Source organism: Helianthus annuus, chromosome 12 (assembly GCF_002127325.2).
Source record: "Helianthus annuus cultivar XRQ/B chromosome 12, HanXRQr2.0-SUNRISE, whole genome shotgun sequence".
NCBI lineage: Eukaryota > Viridiplantae > Streptophyta > Magnoliopsida > Asterales > Asteraceae > Helianthus > Helianthus annuus.
The window spans coordinates 100893718-100911433 of NC_035444.2; the positions used below are offsets into that span (position 1 = coordinate 100893718).

The following is a 17716-nucleotide window of genomic DNA, read 5'->3' on the forward strand; positions in this document are numbered from 1 at the left end:
TGTGCACTAAATTCCATAATTATATACGCGTCCATAATTATGTGATCCCTTGCATAGTCCGCACAGTGCGTTTCATAACGTGTAGGGGAATAAAATCAAACCTGTGATGAGTGTGACTAAACCACCATAGGGTCCTTTTAATTAGATCAATAAATGATCTCTATAATTAGACCACCTATGGAGTCCTTTCAGCTATATCATCACATGATATTCCTAACCAGATTTTTGGATCAATCTGTTTAACTAGACCACTCAAGGGGTCTAATTATGGAATAGTACTTTATAATCCAAGGGACTTAACTACAACGTAGGAGCCCATTAAGGATTTAAGGTAGTAACTTTGGGAATCCTACTATGCATTTCCTTATATGAAGATATGGAAGATTCTACGAGGATTTGGATAACAAAAATTTGGATCACACAAAAACATACAAAGCACATAATCACATAATCACATAATTGTTTAACTTGACCTTTAACTTGTTATTGTCTTGTCATTGATTGTTATTAACTTGAAGATGATTTGAACATGGATATTCAAGGTATACCAGGAACCCAGTTGATGGACTTCAACGTCCTCAAACATCAATCTGAAAGATAGGATAATCTTCCAAAATTTGATTTTTTTTATTACAAGGAATCATCACATTCGAATTAAGGTATACAACAATTAAGGACATACGGAAATACCCTTAGGTATCCTATCAAGGATTGGGTATTCGTCCAAAGTTGTAACTTGCGCCTTGTACTTCGTTTTCCTTGGAGGATACGGGTACTTATGATTTTCGTGGAAAATGCAAGAGATCATAAGGTGGGAGAAATTTTTTTGGGGGTAGTCTGTTCTTCAAGGAATACGATTCTTTGATTGTCGGTGTTATAGGGGATATGTTGTTTATACATGCAACCACATCAATATATATATTGCGATGTAAAATAAAAGATTTATTTATAAACAACAATTACAACTGTTTCATGGACCATGACCATAAAAGAAAATAATACATAAGGCTTGATTATTTCTAAACAGTGTTATCTTCCAATTGGTCAGATGCTCATCCCTGCGCTGGATTCGCATTAGCAAGCTTTGGGCAATTTCTTCGGAAATGGCCCATCTCGCCACAATTGAAGCAAGAACCTGGTGGAAAACGACCTTGAGCGGGATTGTTGCCAACTTGATTTGGTGCAGCTGCAGTTGGGCAAACTCTTGCTGTATGGCCTATGAGTCCACAAGTTTGGCATTTGCGGCACTTTACATTGGCATGATGATGGAGGCTACATTGGTTGCACAAGGGTGCAGTTCCATTGTAGGGCTTTCTAGCAGGGGTTTGAGCTGGTTGGTTGGGGACGGCTTGATCATTGTGACTGACCACGGTGAAGTTCTGAGAAGCCTTTCGCTTCTTTGACTTCTTAGGGGATCCAGTCTGTTCCTCCTTGGGTTTCGATTCCTCGATCGGTTTCTTGTCACTTTTTTGAAAAAGTTTACCTTTCCTGATCTGAGATTCAGTCAAGGTAGCGGATAGCTCAATGGCCTGTCTAACTGTAGTGGGATTACTACCAGTCACACTGTCTTGTATTGAGTCAGGGAGGCCATCAATATACTTTTCGATTGCCTTATCCAAAGGTGTGACCATGTTTAGGCATAACAGACTTAACTCCTCATAACGATCCGTGTAGGCTCGATGCTCACCGCTATCTTGCTTAAGATCATCAAATTCCCTTTCCAAGGCCCTGATCTCGTGACGAGGACAGAATTCCTTCATCATCAGAGCTCGAAGCTCTTCCCACGTTTGAGCCAGTGCCACATCGGCACCCCTATCTCTCATCACACCGTTCCACCACGTCAAAGCTCGCTTCTCAAAGACACTAGAAGCGAAGTCTACCTTTCGCTCGTTTGGGCATTGAACATGTCTAAAGGTGCTCTCTAGACTCTCGAACCATTGCAGAAGTGTAGTCACTCCTTGAGATCCAGAAAACTTTGAAGGCTTAGCCGAGTTGAACGTCTTGAAGTTGCAGGGGGCATTGTTGTTGTTGAGAGCTTGGTTACATTGAGCAACGATGTTCGGTATTGCAGCAGTCATTTGCTGCGTAATGACAGCTGCCAGATCTTCAATAGGTATCTGATTTTCGCGTCGTGGAGGCATTCTAAAAGGGGAAACAAGAGAGGTAACAAGTGAAATGGCATTGGGTAAGAATAGGATGTTACAATTACCGACCAAAAGCATGGGTGATGGTCATTTGTTTGAACCACGAAGCAAACAAACGACACTCAAAGGCTGAATCAAAGTAAATAGGTCCTCATAATGTATCGTGAAGGCATGCTCGCCTATAAGTGGACACTCACCCCAAGAGTTCCCAGGTAAGAGTGACTGGTCCGATACTGCGGATTTGTACGAACACTCTAGCCTTAGACAGAAAACCCAGGGTACAGGCACCCACCCTTCCAGTTTGCACGTGTTCACATTAATGAGACCCAAACTTTGACGGGATGTTGAAAATTTTGAAGGTTCAAAACCTTATAATAAATCATCCTAGAATAGATGATTAGTTTTCAAAGCAGATTCGAATTTTGTGTTCTTATTGTGGTTGTTGCCTAAAGATAGGCAACAATATTGTTTTATGACTAAACGCAAGTAAACTCGCGTTAGGGTCCTAGGAAGGTTATAGTCTAGGTCAAAGCATTACTAATAACCTAATTCCCTATAACCATTGGCTCTGATACCAACTTTTCTGTCACACCCCGACCATGTAAAACAACAAAACGTGGCAGAAACGTCGGGGAGTGTTGTAACAGAATCATTGTTTCACAACCTTGGAATAAATAGTTTCGTTTTATTAAATCAAATGTATTACATTACATTAGAAATTGAAACAAAACATAAACAAATAGTCTTTAGTTGTTATTAAGTCACTAAGGCCTCATCCATTCCTATGTGAGCATACACCAATATCATCATCAAATATCATCAACTATTGTACCTGAAACACAAGTGAAAATACGTCAGCATAAAAATGCCGGCGAGTACATAGGTTTTATGTGAGTGTCAGATTCATGGCTCGTTTTACATGTTGCAATGCTTATTTAAAAACCTTATTTTGAAAAGTATAGCATTGCGACATAACTAACCAACTCAAATCAGGTTGATTATAATTTGTAAAATCTCGTAGCCATGCTTCTTAACTCCAAAAACATTTGTTTAATTAAACCCAGAGTGGAAATCATTTTTGAAATAAAAACTCGAATAGTATATATATATATATTGTTAGAAAAACCTTGTAGTATAACTTTGTTTTTGATAACCTTGCCCAAGTGATCCAGGTAACGCAACGATATATAATGTGTTAAAAGCACTTATATATATAGGAAGTACCAGCGGTGTACCCACCATGCTTTTAGCACATTAGACCGCCCCATTACCTAATCACTTCCCTAACCCAACGGTTCAAACAGATTTCAAACGGTTCATGTCAATCAATAGATATAAATGGTTCACACGGTTCAACACTTACAAACGGTTCACATAATTCAATGGTTACAAACCGTTCACATAATCAAATGGTTACAACGGTTCACATAGTCAAATAGTTACAACGGTTCAAAATGTAATTCAATGTGTCCATATGCTGGATGAGCATATGCAGCAAAATGTAATGTAAAACAATGTACTAAGTATGCACACAATGGACATACATAGCATAAAAACATAATTAAATCATGTACTAATAGTGTACTTATGAACATAGCAAGTATATGATATAAAAACATGAAAACATGAAAGTAACAAGTAGGCACATGTGTTTCACCCCAAAAAGTTTGAAAAACAGTAAAAGAGGGGTCTATGTACTCACTTGAGGGTGCTTAGAAGTCTTGAACAACAACAAAGCAAAGCTAGAGGGATCACGGAAATCAAACGACACCTAATATAGGTAACTACATTAATAACCGGACCTAACTCGGAAGATCGGATAGTATGAGGTTTCGTAAACCAAGTGAGTATTGGAACTCATATGATATGGTCTAACAAAGCCTACATACTAAAATGAAACCTAACCTAAGTGCTTACGACCCGATATGACCCGTTTAGGTAGCTTACGCTACTTTAACGCGTCGTTCGCGTAAAACGCGTTCAGAACGCCTAACTAGTCCTATGACAAGTAATATATGCCTTAACATGTCTAATATTATTGTCTAATCAGTTTAGATGTCAAAATTTAGGTTACATATGCTTAAAATGAATTTATGCGTAAAAAGGGTATTTTGGTAATTTTCCTAAGGCATATAAACTACCTATCATACGATTAATTAAACCTAGGTGACCATAAGGTATAACCTCGGAAGGTTATTCCCTATGCTACTATGGTCACTAAACATGTTTGGTTGGATCCTAATGATCGACCAAACGGGTCGTGTTCGAAAGTCTAAGCGGATGTTTAGTCCGCTTAACTTACGACTCTACACAAGCACTAAACTAAAAAGTGACGAGCTAAACATGCTAAAACATGTTTAGTTAAGTTGGAAAACAGGTTTGGTATCAAAACAAACAGTTTTGATACCTATAAGTAGCTTGGTTACAAAATACGCGAGAAATTTGGCCGAAACTACGACTCGTCACTGAGCCTAGATAACGTGGTAATCAGTAGGTATAGTCACTAGGGACCATAACCATCGTGATTACGCTCACATTATGAAGTTCAAACGAACTTCGCGTTGACTATAAACTGGTCAAAGAAGAAAGTCAAACGCAGTTTGACTTTAACGATAAAAACGAATGAAAAGAACGAAAGAATACCTACAAAAGGTCCCCACAAGCTATGATCCGATTTACTCTCAGGTATGAAGCATAAACTTCAACTTAGAGAGCCAAAATCAGATCATTGTGGGTTTTGCAAGTGAAAGGAGGTGAGTATAAATAGGAAATCTAGAAGCGTTAGGATCATTCATCGCAAAACAAGCTTCGATCCCATCCCTACACATGTGCCCATGGTTTTGTGAAACCATGGGAGCCCATACTTACATTAAAACCATGTGCAAATGAGGGGAACAGCTGGAATTTAGATTTTTCATTTTGGTCCCTTCCTAAGATAACTATGGCAGAATGTCAATTTTGGTCCCTGAACTTCAGAATCTTGCATTTCGGCTCATTTTTGACACGTTTAAGCCCCGTTAACCTCATTTCAAGGCTCTAAAATGAAGTTAAAGTATAGGGAACTCAAAACATGTTCAAAAATATGTCGTATGTCGGTTCGTTTGGTCGTACGGTTGCGTTGTTTGGTTAATTACGAAGGAAGTCGTAACGAACGCAAAAACGATCCAAATCAAGCGACGAATGGAATTTTCTTATGCCGAACACTAAAATAAAATATTTTAATGATTACATAAATTTTTGGATGTCCGGATGTATTCAGAACGTAAGATATGCGCGAAAATGCAAACTTATGCACTTTTTGACGCTTTTAGTCCCTGAATGAATATAAAGTTTATTTTTGTGCACAAAACACCTCAAAGCCTATTTCTAAGCTATGTAAAGGATATTTAGGGCATATTTAACTTATGATCAACTTCCAGATTGTTCGTTACAGTTCAAATCGGCATACTTTCGTAGTTTGTCAATTTTAGTCCCTGTAAGCGAACAAACTTGATTTCGGTATACCAAACCATCCAAAACTTATTTCTAAGTTATGTAAAGGTTATTTAAGGTATGTTAAGCCTATGTCACTATTCCGAAGTGTTAGTTGCATTAAACTGGTTATATTTACGCATCAGATCGCGTATAACCTTCCAAAAAGCGATTTAAGGCCCGAATGTAACACCCCAAAAATATTTGCTAAAATGTTATGATAAAAAGGGTAGTAATTTAAGTTAATTAAGTGGTAAATATGGAGGGACTAAAGATGTAAATGCCCAAAAGTTTAGATAATAAAATGTTAAATGATTAAAACCCACACACAACTCGTGTGTGGGGTTCTGGACGATTGACAGAGAGGAGCAAGGAGGGGTGAAACCCTAACTTCACAAAATCCACAAGAATTACTAGAAATGTTAAGGAAATCGAAAGAATAATCATCAAATTCTAAGCTCCTACACCCAAGCATGAATGCATGGCATAGGATTCGTGACATTTGGTTAGGATTAAGGATTAGGATAAGAATTATAGCAGAAATTATGTTTGAATTGGGATGGTTGTTGTGATTTTAGCAAAAACCCGCTTGTTAAGAAGCTAGTAATTGTAGGATGATGGAATGAGATCATATAACTAGAACTTTGATTATGAGCTTGATGTGATACATGAATGATGAATAAAATTTATGTAGGAAGGAGTATTATGTAAATCCGAATGAATATGAATGTTGTATGATGATAAACTAATAGAATGTGCCTTATAGTCTTGTACCGAATACCATGATTATGATGCTTACAAGGTGTTTGATAAAATGCCTACAAAGTTTGTGTAAAATAGTTACTTTTGACAGCCTTAGATAGTCATCTTGTAAAGGCCGTATCTCATTCGTTATTAGGAGTTAGACAACGAGCCTTATATCGTTGAAAAGGTTGTTTCGCATATTACATTTCATATTTGGTCATAAGAGGCTGGTTATGAGATTTAGTGGGTCAAAACAGCATGAAAAGTTAGTAAATTCGTTTTGACAGCAAGCTGTTTGGAAGCATTTCAGCTTCTGTGCTGATTTTGTAAAAATCAAATAAAATCATAGGAATGTCCGATTGTTACGATCTTTATATGCTTAGAAAGATCTCTGAGTGTAGATCATTTCATATTTGAACATGAAGAACTGAATCAGAAGATAAATGGGTTAAAATGTGTCGTGAACAGCTGCTGCGCAGAAAGTTGCTGCACATTTTTAGTATAAATATTAAGTAAAAATAGTTGTATTGTTATGCACACTTGTATGAATCATGAACTACTGATTTTAATAAATTATTAGTAAGTTATTTGATTGTTTTAAGTGTCTAAAACACTTACCAACTAGTCTATGCATATGATTGCACCAACGGGTCGAAACGGGTTGTTGATAGAAAATAGTAGAATGGATGTGTAAAAACCAAGGTGTTAAGAAATGGTATGAAATGTTTAATGTATGAAACAAGTTGCCTAACTTAGAGAATGTTATCATTCTAAGTATGGAATTTTGAAAGAATAATGAACATGATGTAAATACATAATTATGCATGCTAGAAGCTCATGTATGACTTTTGTGATGATGGAATGATAAATTGTTAGATTGATTAGCATTGTAGTATTATGATACATGTTGAACTCGTTAAGCGATTGACACGTGAATAGAAGTGTGATTAGTGATGCCTATGATTACGTATACTAACTATTGAATGGATGTAATGGAATGAGATAATAGGAACGTGTCAAGGAGAGCTCAAGCATAGGAGGATAACGGGTCAAGATAAGGCAAGGTGACAAATACACTTATTGGAATACTCAAGGTAAGTGATTTCTATAATCACTTCTTTAGTTGTTTAAGTAATATAATGTTTTAATTATTAAGTTCATATGAAGTTGAGGTTAAATCAATGGATTATTTTGATAAATGCACGAATGGGTCGAATAATTCATAGATGAATAACAAGCCGAATACGTATAAGTTAAGAAATTCCTTAACTCGGATGTTGGACTTCAAGATCACGTGATAGAATATTAAATTACAATCATCTAGGAAGAAACGTGACGCAAAACGGACGAAAAATGAGAGAGTTATGTCCGTTTCAGTAAGGATTAATGGCTAGGAAAAGTGCAGAGTTGACACGGCCGGGTGGTGAACTGACACGGCCGGGTGAAGGTTCTGTCAAAAATATTATTTATGTGATTTATGCGTCGTAGGCTTCGGTATATTATCCGTGAACTACGACGGGCCTCCCAAACATGATTTCGAGTGTTTCCTTGACGATTATAAGTTGTAAACCCAAGTCTAAGCCTCATGTAATTTATATAAGAGTGTGATAGATGTATGTAATGAAGTTGGACATGTATTACATGTAAATGTATACAAAAATACGTACGGAACACGTAGGTATGAATACATGATTGTAGGTATGATTAAATGTATATTAGGTATGTAGATGTGTATGATTGTAAGTTTGTATGTGTGCAAGTATGTGCGAATGCATGATTTGGATGCATTTGAGAATTAGCGTTACTAATAATGCCCTTGGGTTTGGAATATAAGTTGATTGGATGCATTTAAATGGTTAACGTCCTTTTTATGAAGATGTAGTAAATGAATATGTTGAGATTACGGGTTTGGCTAACCAAGTTATTATTGAGTATGTTTGAAAGTGCAGGTTATGAATGTCGGACTTTCGAAGTGTTGATATAATAATGAAACGGTTGAATGTTGAAAGGATAATCGGATTGAAGTAACTTATGCGGTTAGAATATGCTATGGACGTTTTAGTTTATACAATATTATATGTTTGGTCGTCACCATCTACTAACAGGTTAGTTGTATGAGAGTATATGTCATACCCATTTAATTGGGTAATCGAATGCGTAAGAGAAATGAAAGTACGCACACGAATGGAACTAAAATGACGGTTTTATAAGCAAACAAGTATAATGACTAACTTTTTAAAGCTTTGTTGTTGAATGTAGGTAAATCCTCAATTTTGGCGACTTGGAGAATCGGAGCGAGCGCGTGTTCGTGTTATGCGATACCAAACGCTTCCGCTAGCTTGTTCAAATGTTTTTGATCCTGTCACACCCTGGCTTTGCGGAAGCGTGGTAAATTTGGTGTGACTTCTTAATACCATAGCTTAATCATAACAAGCTATATGAATTAAAAATATGCAAGATCATCCATTGATAATAAAAATATTAAACATTGTCTTAACGGGTTAACACCCAACAATCATACTTGTCTAAACATTACAAATGCAAACTTAAAGTAAACATGGTTCAGGGACTGTGACTTGTCCAGGAAAGAGTCACAAGCCTCGAACCCTGGATGACCTCGGGCCTAATGCAGCGGAAAACAAGCCATACCGCGCCAGATCGTTAGTTTCCTGAAATACATGTAAGTTGAAAAATCAACAATAATGTTGAGCGAGTCCATGCGATAGTGAGTAAACAAACCTTTGTATTTATCAAAAACCCTGGTATGTAGCAAATATGGAAAAAGAGATCACCAATGGTTTGCAAGGCCATTGATATGTGTGAAGTGCAAGTAGGGATGACTCAAACCTAGCGGATTTATGCGTCGGGCACTAAGTCACCCCGAGGTCCGTTCAGCTGGACCTGGGGCTGGGCTCGCTACACCCAGATAGATCTACCGCTCCTGTCCCTCGGTCCTACTATGAGGATTAATGGCCTCAAGTTTCCGCCTACCCACTCACATGATCTAAGTAACAAACCTCCTTACGCTAACCATACCATGTATAAACATATTCATAATCATAGAAACATGTATTTCACCCCCGCAGTTTATAAAACTGAAAACAGTTAAGAGAAAAGGGGGACATGAACTCACAGTCAGTGCGTAGCTAAATCAAGCACTCCAAATGTCCGAAAGCTGTGCAACGACCTACATGTGCTAATTCTATTAGACGGATGGCCGTGCTTTAGCTTTATAGTTTAATTTTCGGGAAACAGTTAGACAACTGTTCCTTGTATATATTTGGTAGTAAATCTCCTTCCCAAGGATGGGGGAATTAATACATGTGCGTTTATAATATTAAGTCTCACTTAATATATTTTATTTCTCATTCCAAAATATATTTATTTTTCTCAAAAATAATATATTTTCTCTTCGTACAATACTTTCCAAAATAATACGTTGACAATATCCGCATTTATGAATATTTCCGTATAAGGCGTAAGTTACGTTTTGGCGATTTAGTGGTAATAGTAATTACCGTTGTAACTTATATGTTTGTCGTGTAGGCGTTGGTATTATTTTGGGTTCGACAAAGTTTGTAAATATTATTTTTACTCTAAAAATATATTTAATAATATTTATATATTTTCACAAAATAATCATAAACAGTGTGGTGAAAAATATATTTATTGAATAAATATTTATCACGTTTAGTTTTTGTGAAAATCCCACCTCCGATTATTTAATAAATAAAGTCATGGCGAAATATATTTTGAAAACCTTTCAAGATAGTTTAACACTTGTAAATAATTCTAAGTGTTGGATTTTTAGAAAAATTTTGCCAGAGTTTCCCCTGTAACTGGAGGTGGCCACGCTTTCAAGCGTATCATTTTCTTTTACAAAATCATTCCAACAATTTCTTTAAATCAACCAATCAAGTTCCGATACTTCAAACCAGTTTCAATACATTAAACTTGTAGACTAGTATGTAAAATCGCATCATTACATGAACTTGTAGTTTTTCCGAAAGTCATAGTGTAGATCACCTTATATTTAGTGGATCTATGTATAAAATAGTTTAGTCTTGTAAAAACCCCGTTTTTAGAACAAACCATCCTTTACAACTTCCCGACAACTTTTGTAAAAATTGTTACTTTGTCGGATCTTTCGTTTCACAAGTGTTTATACACTTGTAGTTTGTAAAAATCATATTTATTAACATGTCATCCAACTTTTAAAAACATGATTTTTCTCGACACTTGGTTCTACGAATATACCACTTGTACATACGTAGATCGGCTCGTTTTAAATACTATTTTACAAGTCAAAATACTTTTACACAAGTTCATGCTTCTCATGTGGTGGAGTTTCACCTTTTAACCCTTGTACCAATAGAAACAAGCGTATGTCAAGATTTGTGATCTTAACAAAGTCGGGTTAAACGATGATAAGAGCCACCACAACATAGATCGGGCCTCAATAATCAACATATTCGAATACTACGACTTTTACACGCGTTATAAGCTTTTAACCAACAATATTCGAGTTTTAGTAGTCTTTAAAGATTCAAAACGCATGATTTCAACTTTTAACCGTTAAAAATCATATTAACCACTTTAGATACGATCAAGAGCGAGTTTTAAAGGTTATACCTCTAGCTCGGGGCTAGGGAAGAATCTAGTCGGAAATGGCGTGGATAAAAGCAAATGAACGAGGTCCTTCAACTTCCGCTTGCTTCAAGCTTCCTCGTACGTGACCCGAATGCCTTGTATGTGCTTGGAATGGCAAGACAAGAACCGAAAGATGGATGTGTGGGTGTGTGTAGTTACGGCCGAGAGGGAGAGAGCAAGAGGGAGAGAGTTGGGTGTTGGTGAAATTGTGGTGTGAAGTCTAATGGGTTAAGTGTGGGTTTTATAGACAAAATTTTGATTATCGTCCAACGGTTTACAAGTCCTCTAGATATCCACGAAATCTAATAAAATAATCAAAAACTTGTACCCTCTTGTCCCCTTGGTTGGCCGAAATCTTTAGGGGGAAAGGACATCCGGTTGGATCTCGATTGTTCAGTTAGAGTTTAGTTATGTTAAGTTGGTTACTTTTAGAGATTAACCCCGTTAGTTGCGTGACGCGTTATAAAGCGGGTGTTAGGGTAATCAGGGACCCTAACTGGCTCAGAAAAAGGCTAATAATATTTCTGGCAATATTTTTATGTTCCGGGTATAGTCCGGTTGTTCGGTTGGATAGTAATCCGTTAAAGTGCTTAAGTAATCCTTTAAGCGTCATAAATAATATTTTTAGCGGCACAATTTATTCTGCAAAGTGTCAGGAATATTTCCCCATGTTTTGGCACTTTATTAATTAGCTAGAAGCTAGTGTGTTGATAAAAGTGCTGTGTTTTGTGCTTAGAATATGTTTTAGGCACATCCAATCTCTGTATCTTATTCCTAGAGACGCAATTATACAACCCTTGTATCCCTACACACACTATGGGTGTAGTAGAATCTTTCTGGCTCATTCAGGCCTTTAGAGGCAGTGTTTGCCTGATGCTGGCTATATCAGCATGTTCAATAGGTTATCCGTTCAAACGCTACTATGCTTTTGTGCATCATGTTAGTCACTAGAGTTTAGTAAGTAAATAATGTAGTGACGGAAAAATCAAAGTATGATGCAGATATGTACAAGTATCAACAATCAAGTAGCAGTTTATCAGAAATCTCAGTTAAGCACAGTAATTAGGCAACAATTAATAGTTAATTAAGTCGTACGGATACCTGGTTTGGTGAGGGTTGTCACATTCTCCCCCCGTTAAATAAATTTCGTCCCGAAATTTTAAATTCTGCTTGTAGAAGCAGAGTTCTCAGGAAATAAGTGCGGGTATTTCTCCTTCATTCGGTCTTCACGCTCCCAGGTGAACTCAGGACCATGTCTAGCATTCCAGCGAACTTTGACGAGCTTGACACTGCTCCGGCGGGTCTTGTTTACTTTCCAATCCGTGACCTCGACAGGTTCTTCAACGAAGTGGAGCGTGTCGTCAATATGAATTTCGTCGGTAGGAATGGCAACGTTAACTTGAGTTGGACTTCTCTTCAGATTGGATACATGAAATGTATCGTGAACATTATTCAGTTCGGCAGGTAGATCCAACTTGTATGCTACGGTCCCAATTCTTTCCAAAACCTTGAAAGGACCAATGTAGCGCGGATTCAACTTCCCACGCTTCCCAAAGCGCGCCACACCCTTCCAGGGTGATACCTTCAACAAAACCATATCCCCAACCTCAAACTCCTGAGGTTTCCTTTTCAGATCTGCGTAGGTCTTCTGACGGTCACGAGCCGCACTAATGCGATCTCGGATTTGCGCAATCTTATCTGTAGTTTCCTGAACTACATCGGGACCTACCAATTGTCTATCACCTGCGTCAGACCAACAGAGCGGCGACCTGCACTTGCGCCCATATAACGCTTCGAATGACGCGGCACCAATACTGGTGTGGTAGCTGTTGTTATATGAAAATTCAACCAGGGGTAAATGCTTATCCCAGCTACCGCCTAAATCCATCACACATGCTCTCAGCATGTCCTCCAATGTCTGAATCGTCCGCTCACTTTGACCGTCGGTCTGCGGGTGAAAAGCAGTGCTCATATTCAGCTTTGAGCCAAAAGCTTCCTGGAAGGATTGCCATATCCTCGATACGAACCTCTTGTCTCTATCAGAAATAATCGAGAGAGGTACTCCATGGCGTGTAACAATCTTTCTCATGTAGATTTCAGCCAATTTGCTTGTATGATCCTTCTCGCGGATAGGCAAGAAGTGTGCTGACTTCGTTAAGCGATCCACTATCACCCAGATAGTGTCATGGCCTTTTGGCGTTCTTGGCAACTTCATAATAAAATCCATGGAGATTTCTTCCCACTTCCATTGGGGAATTTTTGGTTGCTGCAGAAGTCCCGAAGGCTTCTTGTATTCCGCCTTAACTTTGGCGCAAGTTAAACATTTGCTCACGTAAATAGCAACATCGCCCTTCATCCTAGGCCACCAGTAATAATCTTTAAGATCCTGGTACATCTTATCCGCTCCAGGGTGGATAGAGTACCGCGACTTGTGAGCTTCATCAAAGATAACCTCTCTTAAACCACCAAACAGAGGAACCCAAATCCTTTTCTCAAAACACAACGTTCCTTCCCTGTTTGGCACCAATATCTTCTCCATCCCACGGAGATATTCTTCCTCAAGGTTTCCCTCCTTGAGAGCTTCCTTCTGTGTTGCACGAATGCGCGAGGAAAGGTCGGTTTGAATTATCATTTCCATAGCCCTAACCCTTATGGGCTTGATTCTCTCTTTACGACTTAGGGCATCAGCGACCACATTCGCCTTCCCTGGATGATACTTGATCTCGCAGTCGTAATCGTTCAACAACTCGACCCATCGCCTTTGCCTCATATTCAGCTCCTTCTGGTTGAATATATGTTGGGGGCTCTTGTGATCTGTGAAGATCGTACTCTTCGTACCGTAAAGGTAGTGTCTCCAGATCTTTAAGGCAAAAATCACTGCGCCTAGCTCCAAATCCTGTGTGGTATAGTTCTTTTCATGCACCTTCAGTTGGCGTGATGCGTAGGCGATAACCTTTTGACGTTGCATCAACACACAACCCAATCCTTGACGTGATGCGTCGCAGTATACCACAAAATCGTCAGTGCCTTCTGATAGAGCTAAGATTGGCGCGTTACAAAGCTTATCTTTCAATATCTGAAATGCTTCATCCTGTTTGATTCCCCAATCAAACTTCTTATCCTTCTGCGTGAGGGGTGTCAACGGTTGAGCGATTTTCGAGAAACCCTCAATAAATCTTCGATAGTAGCCAGCCCAACCCAAGAAGTGCCGGATTTCGGTTGGCGTCTTTGGCGTTTCCCAATCTTTGATCGCCTCAATCTTGGTTGGATCCACGTGGATTCCATCTCCATTCACCACGTGTCTAAGGAATTGCACTTCTCTTAGCCAAAACTCACACTTAGAGAACTTGGCGTACAACTGTTCCTTCTTTAGCAGCTCCAGAATGGCTCTAAGATGCTGCTCGTGCTCAGCCTTTGTCTTTGAATAAATCAAAATGTCGTCGATGAATACAATCACGAACTTATCCAAGTACGGCTTACAAACTCGATTCATCAAATCCATGAACACTGCAGGTGCGTTTGTCAAACCAAACGGCATAACGAGAAACTCGTAGTGTCCATATCGAGTTCTGAAGGCTGTCTTCGGGATACTCTCCTCCTGTATCCGTAGCTGATGGTATCCAGATCGAAGATCGATCTTTGAATAGAAGCTTGAACCTTGAAGCTGGTCGAACAGATCATCGATTCTTGGCAGGGGATACCTATTCTTGATCGTCAGCTTGTTCAACTCTCTGTAGTCGATACACATACGGAAACTACCATCCTTCTTCTTTACAAACAAAACTGGAGCTCCCCAAGGCGAGAAGCTTGGTCGGATAAAACCCTTGTCTAACAACTCTTGAAGTTGTGTCGACAGTTCTCGCATCTCAGACGGAGCAAATCTATAGGGTGCCTTAGCCACAGGCGCGGCGCCTGGAACTAAGTCGATGCGAAACTCCACTTGCCTTTGAGGTGGCAAGCCAGGCAAGTCTTCTGGAAAGACTTCTGGGTATTCCCTCACGACAGGGATGTCTTCGATCTTCGGCCCAACAGCCTTTTTATCCATAATGTGTGCCAGAAAAGCAACACATCCTTTCTGCAAACACTTCCTTGCTTTCAGGCAGCTAATCATCCTTAACGGCGTCTCACGCTTCTCCCCATGAACAACAATGGTCTCACCATCACCGGTCGGGATACGAATAATCTTCTTGTGACAAACTATCTCCGCTTTGTTACTCGATAACCAATCCATCCCTACTACCACGTCGAAGCTTCCCAACTGGACTGGTAGTAGATCGAGAGTAAACTCACCCTCTCCCAGTTCGATTATGCAACCTCGAATCACCTCTTTAGCTTCTACTAACTTCCCATTCGCTAATTCGATCGAGTATGGAATATCTAACTTACTAGCGGCTAAACCAAGCATGTTTCTAAATTCTAGCGATACAAAGCTATAATCGGCACCAGTTTCACACAAGATAGATGCGAAAGTTTTGGTTGTTAAAGAACGTACCAGTAATCATGCCTGGATCCTGGCATGCTTCACAGACTCCGATGCTGGGTGTTCTCTCACGGTCTTGTTTCAACTCCGGGCATTCTCTCTTAAGATGTCCAATGTCCCCACAATGGAAGCATCCTAGCATTCGGCCATTTCCTTTCCTGCTTCCACCTTGAGCGTTGTTACGGTTTTCTCCTTGTTTGGGACTCTTCATCCCACAACCATCCTTGTTATGCCTTTCCTCCCGCACCTAGGCTTCCGACATCCACATTCATGGTGATATTTGCACCCAGCACGTCTTGCTTTAGTTTCTAAGCAAATCTTATCATTGGCCTGTCTGTTGTTAGGGCAATCTTTCTTGAAATGCCCTTTGTCTCCGCAGTCAAAACAACCTCGAATAGATCTTTGTTCATCATTATTTGTTCGGGTATCTTCGGTAAGCTTCCTTTTGTTCTTTCCAGATGACTCTACCTGAGTCCCCCTATCAGGGTTTGCAAGTTTTTCTAGTCTAATGGCTTCCGTAACGAGTGCCAAACCCATCTTGCTTGCAGCAATAGTTGTTGGTGGCGTAGATGCTGCCATTAAGCTCATGACTTCTGGTGCCAGTTCCCAAATGAACTGTCCCAATTTCCTCATTTCTGGTTCCGCTAAGTGGGGAATAACTCGTGCCAAGTCATGAAGTCTTTGCATGTATCCCAACATTTTTGGACCTTCCATTATCAGGCTCTGGAATTCCCCTTCCAACTTCTGGGTTTCCTCTTTGGAGCAATACTTCTCATGCATCATTCCCTTCAGTTCATCCCATGATAATGCATATGCTGCGGTTTCGCCCTTCATTTGAACCTGAAGGTACCACCATAGTCGAGCTCCATCTTGAAACAACCCAGAAACGTATAGGACTTGTTGTTCTGGCGTACAACTACTCATTCGAAAGATGGAATCCATACTTTCAATCCATTTCACAAAAGCTATGGCACCTCCAGTGCCGTCGAACTTCGGAGGCTTGTAGTTGAGGAAGTGCCAGTAGGGACAACCGTTATCTTCCGAGGTACCTCCGTTGCGCTCGGAGTGATGGGCCTCGTATTGTGCGATGACTGCAGCAATGATTTCCTGAAGTTCCGCCTCATTGGTGGGTATGCGCATTTCGCGTCTTGGTGGCATCTTCTAAAAGATGTTTCACATAGGTTAGGTCGTAGCAGGTAAAATGTACGAATGTATTCAACAATATCAGCACATAACATCTCATGCTATCAATAAATCAGCCACATAACATCTCATGTCATAGAACATAAACCATAGATCAAACATCACAAGTGATGAGAATACTACGATTGCATTACCACAAATCGAGACCACAATGTAAAGCTTATATGTACATAACTGTATCATACAACAATAATGACTTAGTAGGGGACGACCCTAGGCAAGTCGTGCGATTTCTGGACATGTTAAGGAATCTCGGGTCTCTCCATTTTCAAATTCCAGAACTCCACCTTAAGCTTCTGAATTCCAGTCCTAGAACAACATTTCTTCTCAATCATTTCCTTGAGCTCGTCCCAGCTCAGTGCATAAGTAGCATCCGTGCTAAGGGCCTGAACATGATGGTCCCACTATGAGAGTGTGCCGTCTAGTAATGACCTTGAGGTAAAGGTATCACTCCATTTGGGGCGAACAATTTGTCTTTCTTAGAATGGAGTCAATCTTTTCGGGCCAACGAACAAATGCAATGGCGCTTTCTGTTTCGTTGAAGTTCAAAGGCTTGCACTTTAGGAACTGCTTATAGGAGCGGTCAGCTAGGGATTATTTCCAATAGTGCCATTGCTGTGCTAAAAGCGGAGAGCTTCATGTCGTGCAATTGCCTGTGAGTTGCGTTTTTGCAGCTCGGCTCCTATCCTTGGCAATATACTGGTGTTTGTGTCACGCCTGGGTGGCATTCTCTTCTGCCGGAATGGCATGAAGTGGGTTAGACAACTTTCCAATTGTCTTATGAGATACATAGCACCGTAAGCCATCATGTACTCACCCAATTTTACACATAAATATACTCAATGTATGGGTGGGGAAAATAAATTTTCTGAGCCCTCACATAGGCTTGCCAATTTGGCTTGTTGCTTGAAATAGAATGAAGTCGAGGCTTCATCGCCTTGGTCATTCGTGTTCGAGTTATTTCCTGCTACATTGGTTTTCATTAGCTTGGCCCGCAGAGTCCACCAGGATTTCTGTGCACTAC

The 17716-nt window shown here is 39.5% G+C and overlaps 1 long non-coding RNA gene across 3 annotated transcripts; it reads left to right on the forward strand.

Moving 5' to 3' along the window:
* Window positions 1-6838: 6838 nt before the first annotated feature.
* On the forward strand, window positions 6839-8714 carry LOC110895986. Of its 3 annotated transcripts, XR_002567549.2 has the most exons (3): window positions 6841-7453; window positions 7684-8464; window positions 8619-8714. It is a non-coding gene; the product is annotated as an uncharacterized LOC110895986 (long non-coding RNA). The 3 variants fall into 3 exon arrangements; XR_004873752.1 differs by lacking the exon at window positions 8619-8714 and having other exon boundaries at window positions 6839-7453; window positions 7684-8522; XR_004873753.1 differs by lacking the exon at window positions 8619-8714 and having other exon boundaries at window positions 6839-7453; window positions 8309-8522.
* The last annotated feature ends 9002 nt before the right edge of the window (window positions 8715-17716 follow it).